We start from the raw sequence: 15084 nt of genomic DNA on the forward strand, positions 1-15084 counted from the left end.
CCGCTTTCACATTCAGCTGTGGCTGTACAATTTGGCTGAATTGGTACAATTTGGATTGAATTCGCAGGGTCTTTGAGTGAGGTGGGAATGTATTGAATTTTCTTTGTAGATGTTGTAAATCTTCGACTGGTGACACGTACATGCTTTCGCTTACATTAAATTTCACCTTTTTATATAAACGAGGAATTAACATGTCACCATAAAACACACGTATGTATCTGCATTTAATACGACCACACCCGAAAGAAACCGAACTCTTCAAACCGGCTCCTCATGTTGTCCACCAACGATTGAAAAAAAATATTTCGTAGGTTTCCCCTCTAACTTTGCTTGCTCCGAGATCTGAAGGATTTCGGTTTTGCAAGTGCAATGATTGTAGTACTTTCAGTGTTTGAAGAGCATCATAAGGTACAGCTAATTACATTACAAATAATTACCATGTCAAATGTTTTACAAATACTTCAAAGTTAGATGTCTTGCGAGTTGATCGGGAATCATATAGATTCAGTATTTGTTACGCACCCAATAGGACCAAGTAATGTAAATCGTTTGCGGTACTAATTTACTATCCTTCGGACACATTTATTTATTTTTACAGAAGAAACTACTTACCGTAATTAGTTCCTGTAGCATTGTCGAACATCGGGAAGGTGTTTTGTGTGATTTGGGAATGTTTCAGAGCTGAAATTTATGTTGTTCGTTGAAAATTAATTCTCCGACGGAGATAGCGTTTGGCGCGTACATCTTCCGACACCATCACGTTCGTACACCTTCACCTTCGTACACCATCACCTTCGTACACCGTCGTGACTATCATGACGGGTCGTGATTGTGTTTTGTTGATATGCAGTGTTTCGAACTGTCTGCGTTTGCGACGAGCGTTAGAACGTGAAACGGGAGGTAGAAGAATGACGTTTGCTGGATGTGTGATTAAGTTTGTACCGGGTGTGGAGGATTCCGTGAAGTTTCTGATTTTGGGCCTCGTAATCACGAATCTGCACTTGAAATTTGGCGCTCACGTATAAATTTGGCGTTTATTTGGGGGCAGGTGAATCCGGCCAATTTCTAACATGCCCTTAACAGGGAGTCTATAGAAACAGGCGGGGCCGCGATAGCGGTTGGGGACTGTAGGTAAATTACCCCAGGGGCGGAGCCCGGAACCGGCGGGAAATTCGGAAATCGAGGGTGTGGAAATAAGAACTTAAATGTGGCGTTTATTTGGGGGCAGGTGAATCCGGCCAATTTCTAACATGCCCTTAACAGGGAGTCTATAGAAACAGGCGGGGCCGCGATAGCGGTTGGGGGCGGTAAGTCGATGACCCCAGGGGCGGAGCCCGGAACCGGCGGGAAATTCGGAAATCGAGGATGTGGAAATACGAACTTAATTGAGAATATTTTGCTATTTCCACGTGTGAGCGCCAAATTTTAACTGCTGGCGCTTATTTGGGGGCAGGTGAATCCGGCCAATTTCTAACATGCCCTTAACAGGGAGTCTACCTGGTATAGATATAGGCGGGGCCGCGATAGCGGTTGGGGGCGGTAAGTCGATTACCCCAGGGGCGGAGCCCGGAACCGGCGGGAAATTCGGAAATCGAGGGTGTGGAAATAAGAACTTAATTGAGATTATTTTGCTATTTCCACGTGTGAGCGCCAAATTTTAACTGCAGATACGTGATTACGGGGACAAAATTGGTGAGTATACCGAATTTCAAACAAAATGAAGAAATTCCCGGTATTGTAAAATCGCTCCTTAAAATTTGTTGTCGGGCATTTCTTGGGTTCCGAAGGTTGAAACACTGCATAACAATTGAAAATCGAGAAAAGAGAAGGCCGATGCGTCATCCCGACGCGTCATTATTTACGACGGTATCCGCGCCGGTGTTCGAACAAGCTCGAACTTGGATTCGCGTACGAACGCTCGTGGAGATAGGATCACTAGGAAAAGCGATACATATCTGAAGGAGCAGCAATTCGCGAGTTATTGGTTCAATTTCTTCGTACTTTCCATCACCGTTACTCTCATAGCGTGCAGTGCATCGATTTGGTGTCCGTTTTACATTAGTGTACCATCTTACCACCGACCCATTAGATCACCGTGGAATCCGGCGGGCAGCCGATTCACACCCAGGAAGCAGACATGTTGGACCCGAGGGAAAGGACGGCAGCGGAAGGATTAGTTGACCTTGCCACTACTGAGTTCACCCTAACCCAACACGATGATGACGTATCAATGACAGGCTCTGTGCAACGCTCAGGTAAAAGGACTCTGGACGAGGTGAGTGAAGCAGATCGCAATCAAGAGAAAATATTTCGCCACTCCCAACCGGAACACCGACCCCTAAATCTTTGGTACTCGGCCGACGTCACCGGCCCATATGTGGTCCTATTAGAAGAACAGAACCAAAACATCGGTAAACTTTCCAGCGGAAGCCTAGGAAATAAATTCCGGAAGGCAGACATTCCCGTGTGCCTCGTAGAACAATGCGGAAAAAACAGGGTACGGGCCACTTTCCAAACAGCCGACCACGCCAACTCTTTCGTTAGGAACAGTACCTTTTTGGACTCCCTTGGGGTCCGAGCAAAAATACCCCATAGCTTGATACAAAGGGAAGGACTAGTGTATGGGATAGATTTTGACGTGACGGAACAGGACATCCTCGATGGCATCGATTCACCCTTTCGGGTTACGTGCGCTAAGCGCCTCAAGAAAAAAATCTGGCAAGGGGACGGAACTTCCAAACTCGTGGACACAAAGTTGATTTGCCTCACCTTCCACTGCAAACATTTGCCCGAAAAAGTGTTGATAAACAGGGAAATATTAACAGTCAAACCGCGCGTCCGCTCGGTTTTACAATGCTCTGCTTGCTTCCGCTATAATCACTCCCAGACCCAATGCAGGTCCAAACCCCAATGCGCAAATTGCGGTCAAGAACGACACGGAGAAGGATGTTCCAACCCCCCTCACTGCAGCAATTGCAAGGGCCCCCATGGGGCACGTGACCGGACATGTGATATCTGGCAAAGAGAACAAACAATTCAAACTCGTATGGCGGAAGAAAATATTTCCTACTATGAAGCAAAGGCCAAACTTCTAGGCAACTTCCACCCGCCCTTAACTCGGGAAGATATATTGAATCCCCTACTAAACAAACGTGACTTTCCCAAATTAGCCCCCACACCAATACCGACCCCATCGAACGGAGCACGGCAACTTGGAGTATGGGATAACCCCTTTCACACATTACAGCACCATATTGCTTCCGAACCTCCCACCCCAAGCGGTCGACAGACCGACAAGCCTCAGGCAGTGGCGACAGTTCGTCCAAAAAACAAAACTCATCCCCGCAGCAGGACAGGAAAACTCACTCCTCCCGTGCCCCACTCCACCTCGATGGAGCAGCATGCAGAATTACAAGTAACGGCACCAAGAACCACCGTCGGAAAAACAAGAGAAATATCTAGCTCATCGACATCGGACGAAGAATTTACCCCCTCTCCCCCCCATAGGGCGTAACGCTCACCCGGCCCGGAGGGTCCCCCCGGACACGGTCTCATCGCCGCCTTCGGAAACACTGCAAGCACAACACTCCGACCATCAAATGATCTACAAATCACTACTGGAACTCATACCGACCTTATGGGCATCAGTGCAACAACTATCAAATAGACGAGAACAAACGATTCTCATCCAGCGAATTCAAGAACTCACAACCCATCTGTTAACAATAATAGCAGGTTGATTACCCAACCTTTGCCACCCAGGTGTTCCTAACAAAAATAGCCGTTAACCAAATTTATCCCCTCAGATTTTTTTAGGTCTTTTGCTATATCGCCAACATGAATATATTACAATGGAATGTAAACCGTTTTTCCGCGCGGAAACTGGAACTAATGGATCTCATAACGGACTATCGCCCAAAGATCCTTTGCCTTCAAGAAGTCAAAGGAACGCATTCAGAAAGTTATCGGGTTGGAAACTACACTATGTATGGTTCCCCCAATACAAACACCGGCACCGTACTTTTTGTGCACGAAAGCGTATATCACGCACCTGTACAAATACCACCTCGATTAACGTTAATTAAAGACTTTCATGTAGATATTTCAGCAGTTCGCGTCCGGGCCTGGCACCTACACATAACAATAGTCTCCATATATGTTCCATCGCACCACCATTCCCAACGTATCACGCTAGCCAATTTACAAAAACTTGTCAACGCCTTACCGAGCCCCATCATCTTTATGGGTGATTTTAACGCCCACTCACCCTTATGGGGGTGAGGGGACCACAGTTCGAACCTGGATTCAACAACAAGATTTTATAGTACATAATGACAACACGCCCACACACTACCCGAGAAATGGCAATCGGCCATCCAGCATCGACCTCACCATCTCCTCCCCGGAATTATTTACTCACTTTTACTGGTATAAAGATCCTGACCTTCGGGGCAGCGATCATAACCCCATAACACTCAGAGCCTCACTCATCATCCAGTACAACAACGTACCAAAGTCCCGGTGAAAAGATGGCGGTCAGCCACAATCAAGTGGGATTTATTCGCACCAACGTTCGAGTCGCAATACCACCACGACAATGATTTTACCGAACCCGAAATAACTTATGCGCAACTAATTACTTCGCTAACCACCACTCTAGATATCTGTGGGCAGCGCCAATCATTCAGCAAACGCGAAACATTTCCCGATATTCGATGGTGGAACAGCACTTGTGCACAAATCAAAAATTTGAAAAAAATACGGTGGAAAAATTACGGCCGGGCCCCAACGCAAGCCAAGTGGATCGAGCTCAAACGATTACAAGCACAAGCCCAAAAAACATATTTTGAAAGCGAAACGGGAAGCGTGGAAACGTTTCTGTCAATCACTCGATCGCCGTGAAAACATTGGAACAATTTGGCGAAAATTTAACAACTTTCGCAAACCTCACATAGTAAAACAACACAATCTCACACGAGAGTGGGAAGCGGAATTCATGGACATAATTACACCACCTTTCGTGCCCTCGCGACCCATTTCTCGCATACCCACCGATGCTAACTTCACACCAGAATTTCCTGCAGTAACAATTTCGGAACTCAGATCCCTACTTCAATCAGTAAAAAATACTGCTCGGGCCTCCCCCATGGCGCAGTGGTAGCGTCGTCCCCTTGTAATCAAGGGGTCCCGGGTTCGATACCCGGTGGAGGCACAAGTGGTTCGGATCCCACTTTAAACTGTAGGTCCAGTCCCGATTAGCCTTACTGTGCATAAAGTGGACTTAAAACAACAACTCAACAAAAAATACTGCTCCTGGCCACGATGGCATTACATATGAAATACTTCGTAATATACCTGACTTTGGCCTGGAAATCATAGCCAACATATATAACTGGACAAAACATCTCGTCATTCCTCTTCCCAAACCCAACAAACCCAAGAATGACGCTAAATCTTACAGACCAATTGTCCTTATACCAGTCCTAGCGAAATTATTTGAGAAAACGCTACATTCCAGAATTACTTGGAACTTAGAGAAAAGAAAATACTTTCCCCCTACTCAAATGGGATTTAGACTGGAATTGGGCAGCCAAGACTCTATTACAACACTAACAGTGGCCGTACAGAATAGTCAGGTGACACGTGATTACTGTTTCGGTCTTTTTCTTGATATTGAAAAAGCTTACGACTCCGTACCCATAGACCTCCTCTGCACACAAATCGCTCAACTTCACATCCACCCCAATCTCGCATACATTGTATGGCAATTATATCATGCGCGCAATTCAATCTATTGGTTTCAGGACAGACTGGCTGGCCCCCGACTACACAGTCACGGGTTACCGCAGGGATCCCCACTCAGTCCATTACTTTTTAATATTTACACGCAACGATTACACACACCGATGCTCGGGCAATTTCAAATCCTTCAATTTGCCGATGATTTTTGTTTTTATTTAACCACTCCCGATGCCACACAGGGCTTATTAGCCACCCAACACCTCCTTCGAAACTTAGACAATAACTTCCGCAACTGGGGTTTGACAATTTCTCGCACCAAATCTCATATCATACTATTTAACTTACGATCTCGAACTTGTTATCCAAATACCATAACACAAATCGGGGAAATACCAATCGTAGAAACCGGCACATACTTGGGGGTCCGGTTTGATCGAAAATTAAATTGGCACGCCCATATTAACTACCTTGCACAAAAAGGACGCCAATCAACAACATTTTAAGATGTCTAGCTACTACTCGCTGGGGGAAGCCACCCCTATGTGATGCTTTTATTCTACAAACATTGTTTTCGGTCGCTCTTTGATTACGCAGCGACCGCATACGGCGGGGCTCACATCAAGCAGCTACAACGCTTAGATACCTTGCAACGTCAATCGTTACGAATTTGCCTCGGCACAATGAAATCAAGTCCCAACATTAGCGTCTATCTGGAAAGCCACGAAGTATCACTCATGCACCGCCGTCAATCGCTTACCACCCATTTCTTATTCAAAACATGGGAAAATCACGAGCACCCCTTTAACAAGGCATTTGCAATACAGCGACAATGGGAAACCGCTCAGGTTCTCACAACAGACGATCCTTCATTTTACTTCCTGCATTGCTATTACATAGACCGGGAGGCTTATCACAAATCGTTTACATTCACACAACCCTTGCTATATCAGCTGCCAGGCCCACCAGTCACACCCCCGGAAATACATTATATCGACAGAGGACCACATCATTCATATCGGGAACGATGGCCCACGGCGAATTTTATTTACACCGATGGATCTAAGAGCGGCAATGAAGTGGGCTGCGCTTACTATGCAGTGGAGACAGATGACGTACATCAATATCGATTACCACCCGACACGTCCATATTTTCGGCGGAAAGTTATGCCATATTCCGCGCCCTGATCTACGCCCACACCAAGGGATACCCACACACTCTTATTCTGACGGACGCACTCAGCGTCCTCCAAACTCTCGCACGGACGGGAGCAGCGTCTTTCCGAATGACTGTCTTCAATTTCTTAATATTACAACAAATCTCAAAAATCTGTTCCCAGGGCCGCAGGGTGACGTTTACGTTTATCAAAGGACATAGCGACCTTAACGTCCTCCAAGATCGAGTAGACGCCTACGCGAAACGGGCTCGAGAGGCAGAGCAAGTTACACAACTACGACTGCCATACACCGATCTACTCCCACGCGTACGGAAAAAAATCCAATCAAATTGGGATGCTTGGTCTGTTCAAGCACTTGCCCAAACCACCACCTACAAAGGGGTAGCACAAATCGGTACCAGGAACCCCTGGTTCCGCTCATTGACCTTGCCCAGAGAAGTAATAACGCTTGCAATCCGCCTAAGCACAGGCCATGTACAAACTCGACAACACCTGGCGAGATTGCAGCTCACACCCAATCCAACGTGCGGCTGCGGCACCGATATCCAAACTATCAATCATATCTTTTTCCAGTGCCCGTTACGTGAGCAAGCACGAACCACACTTTATCAGTGCCTGGCTAGAATAGGAACACCATTTCCTTTGTCCATTTCGACCTTACTACATAACCCCAATCCTGCAGTCCTGTGGTTTATATACGGATTCATCCGTAAACACAACAACAGGTTGTAAACACGCATTTATTGATCAACATTGCCTACCCTCAAGTTCGAGCGATCATTGAAAAGCAAGCAGATCTCCAGAGCGTGTCCGCCGGGAGCGGATGGAAACGGATCTTGGAATAAGCAGAAGAGGGATCTGGAACCGATCTCTTAGTGCGGGTTGCCAGACATGGTCTGTCCTCCCCTTCAGTACCGTTGTCCAAGATCGCCCCAGTTCAGGTGATAAGGGACATAACTAAGAAGAAGAAGAAGAAGGGGTATCCGCGCCATATTGTGTGTGAGGCAAGCGAAAGGTAGGAGAAAGAAGTACTCGTAATGTGAAAAATTGCTATTAGTTTGATCAAAGCAACGTCAATAAACCTTCAGGAATGTTCCGCGAGGCAGATACGTAAGTACGAATGTCAAAAATTTGACAAAAGACAAGCACGACGCGTGATTATGTAGGAAGGTGTACTCGGCGTATTGTGTCTGAGGCAAGAAGTACTGCGGCACCGATATCCAAACTATCAATCATATCTTTTTCCAGTGCCCGTTACGAGAGCAAGCACGAACCACACTTTATCAGTGCCTGGCTAGAATATTACTTTTGCAATATTTATATAAATGTCTGCATATGTCCATAAAAATAAGCGGGCATTTCAGGCCGCAAATGTCGGCATCTCCGTCAGTGCCGCCCGCCACGCTTCTCCCGATCTCTCGGCTGAAGATCGAAATGGATGCACTGTATATGTGACTAACTTTATAAATAAGAGCAAAGCAAATTGGAAAGATGAAAAACAATAGAATATATTATAAGAAGACAAAGAATAAATATGAAATAAATAAATTAATATATATATATTTTATAAATCAAATCAGTGATCATATGTAAGTTAATATGAAAATTAAGGAAGTCAAAGCAGTGATACAAGTTTGTGTCTTTGAACAGATATTGCATCTGTCTGATTGATTTGTCATTCCCATAGCGGAAATTTTGTTTACATCAGTGGCGAGCGCGTTCCAATCGACGCCCCACAGCACTTTTTGGTTGCGCGTTTTAACCGTAGCACCTACTTGGATGCGCATGTCAATCGTTTGCACCAAGTATACACTCTGTTGTACTCAGTGTTGGCGCGTTCCAATCGCAGCCGCAAAGGAGGATATTAGTATTATTCCCAAAGCTTAAAGGAAAAAGTTGGAAAAGGATAAAGGAATTCGTTAAATAGTCAAAACATAAACAAATTGAAATCCAGAGGAAAGTTTACAAAGAAGACAAGATGGAAGTCCAGATCCAGAACGTCCATTGAGGGAAGTCCAGATCCTCCATATTGAGAAGGAAGTCCAGATCGAGACCGTCCATTCAGAAGGAAGTCCAGATCCAGATCTGTCCATTACGAAGGAAGTCCAGATAGAAGAATATTCAAATAGAGAAAATAAATAATAAAAAGCATATTGAGATGAAAATTGACTGTAAACGAGAAAATTATAGAAGAAAGTAGCTTATCATGTAAATATTCTTACTCCATGTATTGTGACGGTGCTGTGAATCCGCACAACATAATTATATGTTTATTGAAATTATTAATTTCATATTATAAAAATCACTTTATATTAACGTTTAAAAAAATGTATAATTATTACTTTGTACAACGTTAATTATGTTTTATGTTATTCATTGCACTCTACGCTGTATAAACGAGATATTTATAATTCTAACGTTGCTATAGCAACGAGAATCAATAGTCAGTATGTAGTAGTGTGTCTGACAAAAATGGAAATATAGGTAATAGTGAACTGCATATTGCTCAGTTATTTCACTAATATATAGACCTATAGAAGTTGTATCTTCACCTTCGCGTTTTAGTTGTGATCGTGCAAATAATTGACTTGTGAACGTCACAGTATAATTGGTGGTCCAGTATTGTGGAACATTATCAGCACGATCTTGAGTGATGTGTTTTGCGTGTTAACTTACACCATTGTTCTCGTGAATCTAGTTTGTACATAAATTTATATTATGTACGCGTCAAGTAATCCTTATAATCTGAGATCCAAAACAAGTCTTACAGCTAGATCTATCAATTGTGGTGATGAACCTGATGAATCACAAAATAAGAATGGTGCCATGAATATGGTGAAGTGCTGCAAAGATGCCGACAAGGAAAGGTTGGTAGCTTGTGAAAATTGTGGCCATTGGTATCATTTAGAACGTTTGGGTTTGTCCGATAAGTATTGGGAATTATACCAGTTAAATGAAAATTATTTCTGTAGAGATTGTGATCCATCTTATGATCCGTTCAGTATTGAAGCTTTTGTGCAATGGAAAAGAAGTCAAGAAAATGTTCAAGAAATTGACATTCGTCCTTCTGTGTTGGCAGAGACGTCAACGAGGCAAAGTAATGTTCCTTTTCAAATGTTTGATCTGCTGGCAGAGTTAAGAAAAATCAGCGAGTCACAACAGATGGAATTTACAAAAATTAGGGAAACTCAAGATTCTATGAGGCAAACTCAAGAGCTTGAGTTTACAAAAATGAGGCAAACTCAAGAGTCTCAACAGCTTGAGTTTACAAAAATCAGGGAATCTCAACAGGAAATTCAAAATTCACAGCAACTACTCAAGCTTGACTTCCACGAATTGAGTACATCGTTACGAAAGGAATTAGCTGAAGTTGCAGAGTCCTGCAAATTAGCAACACGTTCATTACATCAGGAAATGGAAAGAGAAGTGCAAGGACTAACAGAGAAAATCGAGGAAGTAAACACTACTTGTACAGAGAATTCTGATAAACTTGCTGGCTTGAATGATCAGATTACAGAATGCCAGAACAATGTTTCAGGATTGTCTCGGCAAGTTCAAAGACTTGAAGCCGTTGTGAGCAAGGATGAAATAACTAAGCGCGTGGAAGCATGTGAGGAAAATATTACTAAGTTAACATCTAATATTTCGACTAATGTTGAATCAAGTAATCCTGTACAAGTTTACAGTTCTCATGTGAATAGTAACTGTCAACCTGGTATTCCTGCACGGAACCTAACCTCTCCGAAATCATCTGATTCTTCAGCGTGTGATGTTTCTGATGATGAACACAATCGCATTGCTTCACAAAGACACAAACGTTCTAGAAATAATCGAGTGAGAACTAGTAATACTAACAAGTTATGTCAATCAACCCGTTGTTTATATTCTGATGGTTCTGGTCAGGAAAGAAAGAGGCAAGTAAACCAAAAGTCAGCAAATCCGCAGAATCATCGATGTGATTATCCTGACAATTGCATGCGTTCGCTTACTCAAGAACCTCGACGGTTGGTAAGATTGAATGAACTTACTGTTCTTCCTAAATATTCTGGAGATCCTGAAAAATCAAGCCCACGTAAGTTTATTAAAACTTTAACGTCCTACTTAGACTTACTGCAAGTTCCTGACATGCAAAGGCTTGAATGTATTACTAATTGTTTTCAAGGACCTGCAGAAGTTTGGTATAATACTCATGTCGATTCGTTTACATCGTACAAACAGTTTGTTGACGAATTTCTGAATCACTACACGTCTTATTCGTTAACTCAGGCTCAATTATCTGAACTTAGAAGTCGTAAATATGATCCTAAATCGACGAGTAGTATGGAAGTTTTTGCTATTCGTACGCATTCAGCATATTATAATTTAGTTGATCGTCCGAATGATGCAGAAGTTATTGATATTTTAATCAATCAGTTGCCCACATCTATTGCACAAACAATATTAGCTGCTAGATTAGTTAAAATGGATGATGTAATTGCGTTACTAAAGAGGTTGGATTTAGTGAATTCAAGATCAAACAAGAGTTTTAATGTTCATGATAATGTACGTGAAAAAAATTTCCGACATGATGGGAATAATTCGAAAAGTGGTACAGACAATAATAGTGCAAGGGCAAAACTGAGAGTTCAAAGTGTTGCTAAAAGTTCATCGTTTGTGAACGATGATGAACCTAATGGAAATCAAGGTTCAAGACGTAACGTAACACCTAATGGTAGTGTTCATTTTGTTTCTTCTAGCGATGAAAATAAAAGAATTAAGATTCCACGTACAGATGTTCCGTTTGTTGCTGAAAACCAACAATCAAACTCCAGCCAAAAGACGATGATATTTAATAGAAATAATAATTTTGGGAAATCTAACCTAACTAACAGACCATATAATCGTTACAGACGTAATGGTGCAGGAACTCAAAATTTCCGGCAAAATAGAAGTCCACAAAGCTCACGATACTTCAACAGTAATGGTAGATTTATGCGCAACAGTTTTAATGCCAGAAACGAGCAAGAACAACAGCAATTTACACTGCGTCCTAACTCTCAGTTCTCTAACAATAATTTCCACTCATTCCAACCATGCAGTGTATGTGCCAATTGCGGATATTCGTCTTCTCAGTTGTCAACGGGAAACAGTTGCAATGCAACTGCAGTGGCGAATACTCCATTAAATGAAAATGCTCCATCTTTCGATCCAAGAGAAACTTCTTGTAAACAGTTCATTTCTTCTGCCCCTGAAGCAACATTAAACGAACGTCGCGGGTGAACGTGGACCAGTTTGCTCGCACTAACATAATGGAGGGTCCGGCTAAATCATATCGTAGTGATAATATAGGCACAACTTGTCAGTATGCTGTATTAAGTAATTCCCTTTTATCTGAAGTTGATCATTGTTATCCACTTTCAATATTTTTTCAATTAGATTGGTACGAAGATGAACCTACTTGGATTTTAAATGATACTGGTATACCTACTCCTATTACTGATCAACCTCTGATCACAAGAACAGTTTGCGGTATTACCATACGGTGTGTCATCGACAGTGGAAGCCAGTGTAATTTAGTCGGTTATGAATTATGGTGCAGTATAAAATCAATTATTCCGAGTGTCAAACTGGATACAGTGGATCAACTTAAGTTATTGCCGTTTGCAGGACATCAGAAGTTTCGTGTTGCTGGTCGGAAGATTATAAGTATTTCAATTAACTCGGAAGTTTTTTCTTTGGAGATGTTTGTATTGAAGCAACTGCATGCTGAATTAATTCTCGGAATACCATTTTTAAGGCAATACAAAGCTGTACTCGATTTTAGAAGAAACGAAATTAGTTTGATGGCGTCTACTGGTTCCGAATTGGTTCAGCCATTAAATTCTAGCAAAAGCACAACTGATAGGGATTCCTGTCAGATGCAGGAAGTTACTATAGTCAAAGAAGTAGAAAATTTACTTGTCGTTTCTCTAGATCAGATCACAACGAAGGTGCGGTCGTGTGAAGCACTCAACACGGAGCAGCAGTCTCAGCTTGAGAATCTAATAATAGAATATCATAGTTTGTTTTCTGATCGACCCCGATCTGCATTCGTAGAACCTTATCAAATTGAACTAGACACAAAGGAACCAATTAAGGCACCTATATATCCAGTACCGTTCGCCAAAAGAGCAGCGTTAGAAAAGGAACTAGAAAAATGGAAAGCCTGGGGAATAATTAAAGAGATGTCTTCACCTTATTTGAACCCAGTACATATCGTCCCAAAATCTAATGGTGAGTGGCGTCCAGTGGTGGATTTTCGTCCCCTAAACCAACATGTAATTTCACCACTTACCCATGTTGAACCGATAAACGAGCTACTTCAACATTTTAAGGGTGCAAGGTATTTTTCTTCGATTGATCTCTCCTGTGGATATTTTCAAATACCACTTACGCCCGACTCATATAAGTACACAGCTTTTTCGTATCGAGGACGACAGCACGTGTTTTGTTACTTGCCATTTGGTATAAAATCAGCTGTTTCTGTTTTTGTTGAAAGAATGAATAAGGTGTTTGGACCAGAGACTCATTCATTTCTGATGATATATGTGGATGACATTTTAATATTTAGCCCAACAATAGAGAAACATTTTGAACATCTTGATTATGTTCTACAGACATTGCAGAAGACGAACATGTCCATAAAATTTGCCAAATGCAAATTTTTCCAAACGGAAATTAAGTTTTTGGGTCATGTGGTGTCTGGTTCTGAGATTAAGGTCGATCATGATAAAGACTCAGCTATTCTACAGTTTCCTGTTCCTCAAAACAAAAAGTCACTTCGCAAATTTTTAGGACTGGCAAATTGGAGGAATCGTTTTATACAAGGATTTTCAGATATCGCTAGTCCATTATATCATCTTTTACGCAAGAATGTGCCATTTTATTGGACACCTCAGTGTCAAGAAGCTTTCTTGTTATTAAAGAATGCTCTAATTTCAGCACCAGCATTGAGTCAACCCGACTTTGAGTTGAGGTTTTGTGTTTCCGTTGATGCAAGCCAGAAAGGATTGGGTTGTGTACTTTGGCAAGTTGAAAATGATGAAATTCGTGTCATACAATATGGCAGTCGTGCTCTTAGAGGAGCAGAGATTACATATAGTACACACGAATTGGAATGTTTAGCTATATTATTTGCTCTGGAGAAATTTGCTATATATCTTAAAGGAACTGATTTCAACTTATATTCAGATCATAAGTCGTTGTCTTGGCTTAAAACTGCACAATCACTTAATTCTCGTCTCACGAGATGGGCTCTCAAACTGCAGTGTTTTGATTTCACGTTATATCATGTCCCAGGAGTTTCGAATAATATTGTTGATACGTTGAGCAGATTTCCGCCTTGTACTACTTATTCTGCACTTGATGATAAATTATATATCAATCAAGTAATTGTGGAAGATTCACAAGATGATACTTCTTTTATTTGGTTAAAAGCTCAACGAGCAGATGAAAAATGCAATAATGTAATTTCTCACCTGGAAGATAGTACAACTGATAAAACTTTTTCAAAGTATCTTCTTCACAACAAAATTCTTTTTTATAAACAAAATTCAGATGAAATTTGTAAACTTGTAGTGCCACGTGAGCTTATACCTTTGGTATTGCACAAAATGCATGATTTAAATGGACATTTTGGTTATCAGAAGGTTTCAGCAGCTTGTAGAAGGGCATATTTTTGGCCGTACATGAGAAAATCAATTAGAAATTACCTGAAAGATTGCTTAGAAAGTGCACGAACAAAGATTGTAGGTCGGCCGTTGCGGAGAGATGAATATCACGTCGATTCTCACCAACCTCACGATTTCCTCTCTATTGATTTAATCGGAAAAATTACCAAGATCACGTACATATGAATACCTCCTCACAATTGTAGACGTTATGTCAAAGTTTGTTATGATTTATCCGTTAAGAAAAGCAACTGCCAGGGAAATTATCAATCGTTTTGAAGAACAATATTTTAAACATTACCCTGTATGTAATGTATTATTATCAGATTGTGGAAGCCAATTTACATCAAATGAGTGGAAAGCCTACATGAATTCTAGAAAAATTAGGCATATTACTACCACTACATACAATCCGAAATCTAATCCTATTGAGAGGTACAATAAGGAGATTGTTAGATTACTGCGATTATTCTGCAATG

General features: G+C 41.8%; 2 protein-coding genes across 2 annotated transcripts in view; one reads left to right on the forward strand and one right to left on the reverse strand.

Moving 5' to 3' along the window:
* The window catches only part of LOC145996055 (mitochondrial 2-oxoglutarate/malate carrier protein-like), a 63363-nt gene extending 62632 nt beyond the window's left edge, over nucleotides 1-731 (reverse strand). Inside the window, exon 1 of the mRNA XM_083132272.1 lies at nucleotides 613-731. The gene's annotated coding sequence lies outside the window, so the exon portion shown is untranslated. The remainder of the gene's footprint in view (nucleotides 1-612) is intronic.
* Nucleotides 1-15084, forward strand: part of LOC145996054 (glyceraldehyde-3-phosphate dehydrogenase-like) — a 54396-nt gene that overhangs the window by 10170 nt on the left and 29142 nt on the right. The gene's annotated exons all lie outside the window — the stretch shown is intronic.

The sequence above is a fragment of the Lepisma saccharinum genome, chromosome 12 (genome assembly GCF_977018435.1).
Source record: "Lepisma saccharinum chromosome 12, izLepSacc3.1, whole genome shotgun sequence".
Taxonomy (NCBI): domain Eukaryota; kingdom Metazoa; phylum Arthropoda; class Insecta; order Zygentoma; family Lepismatidae; genus Lepisma; species Lepisma saccharinum.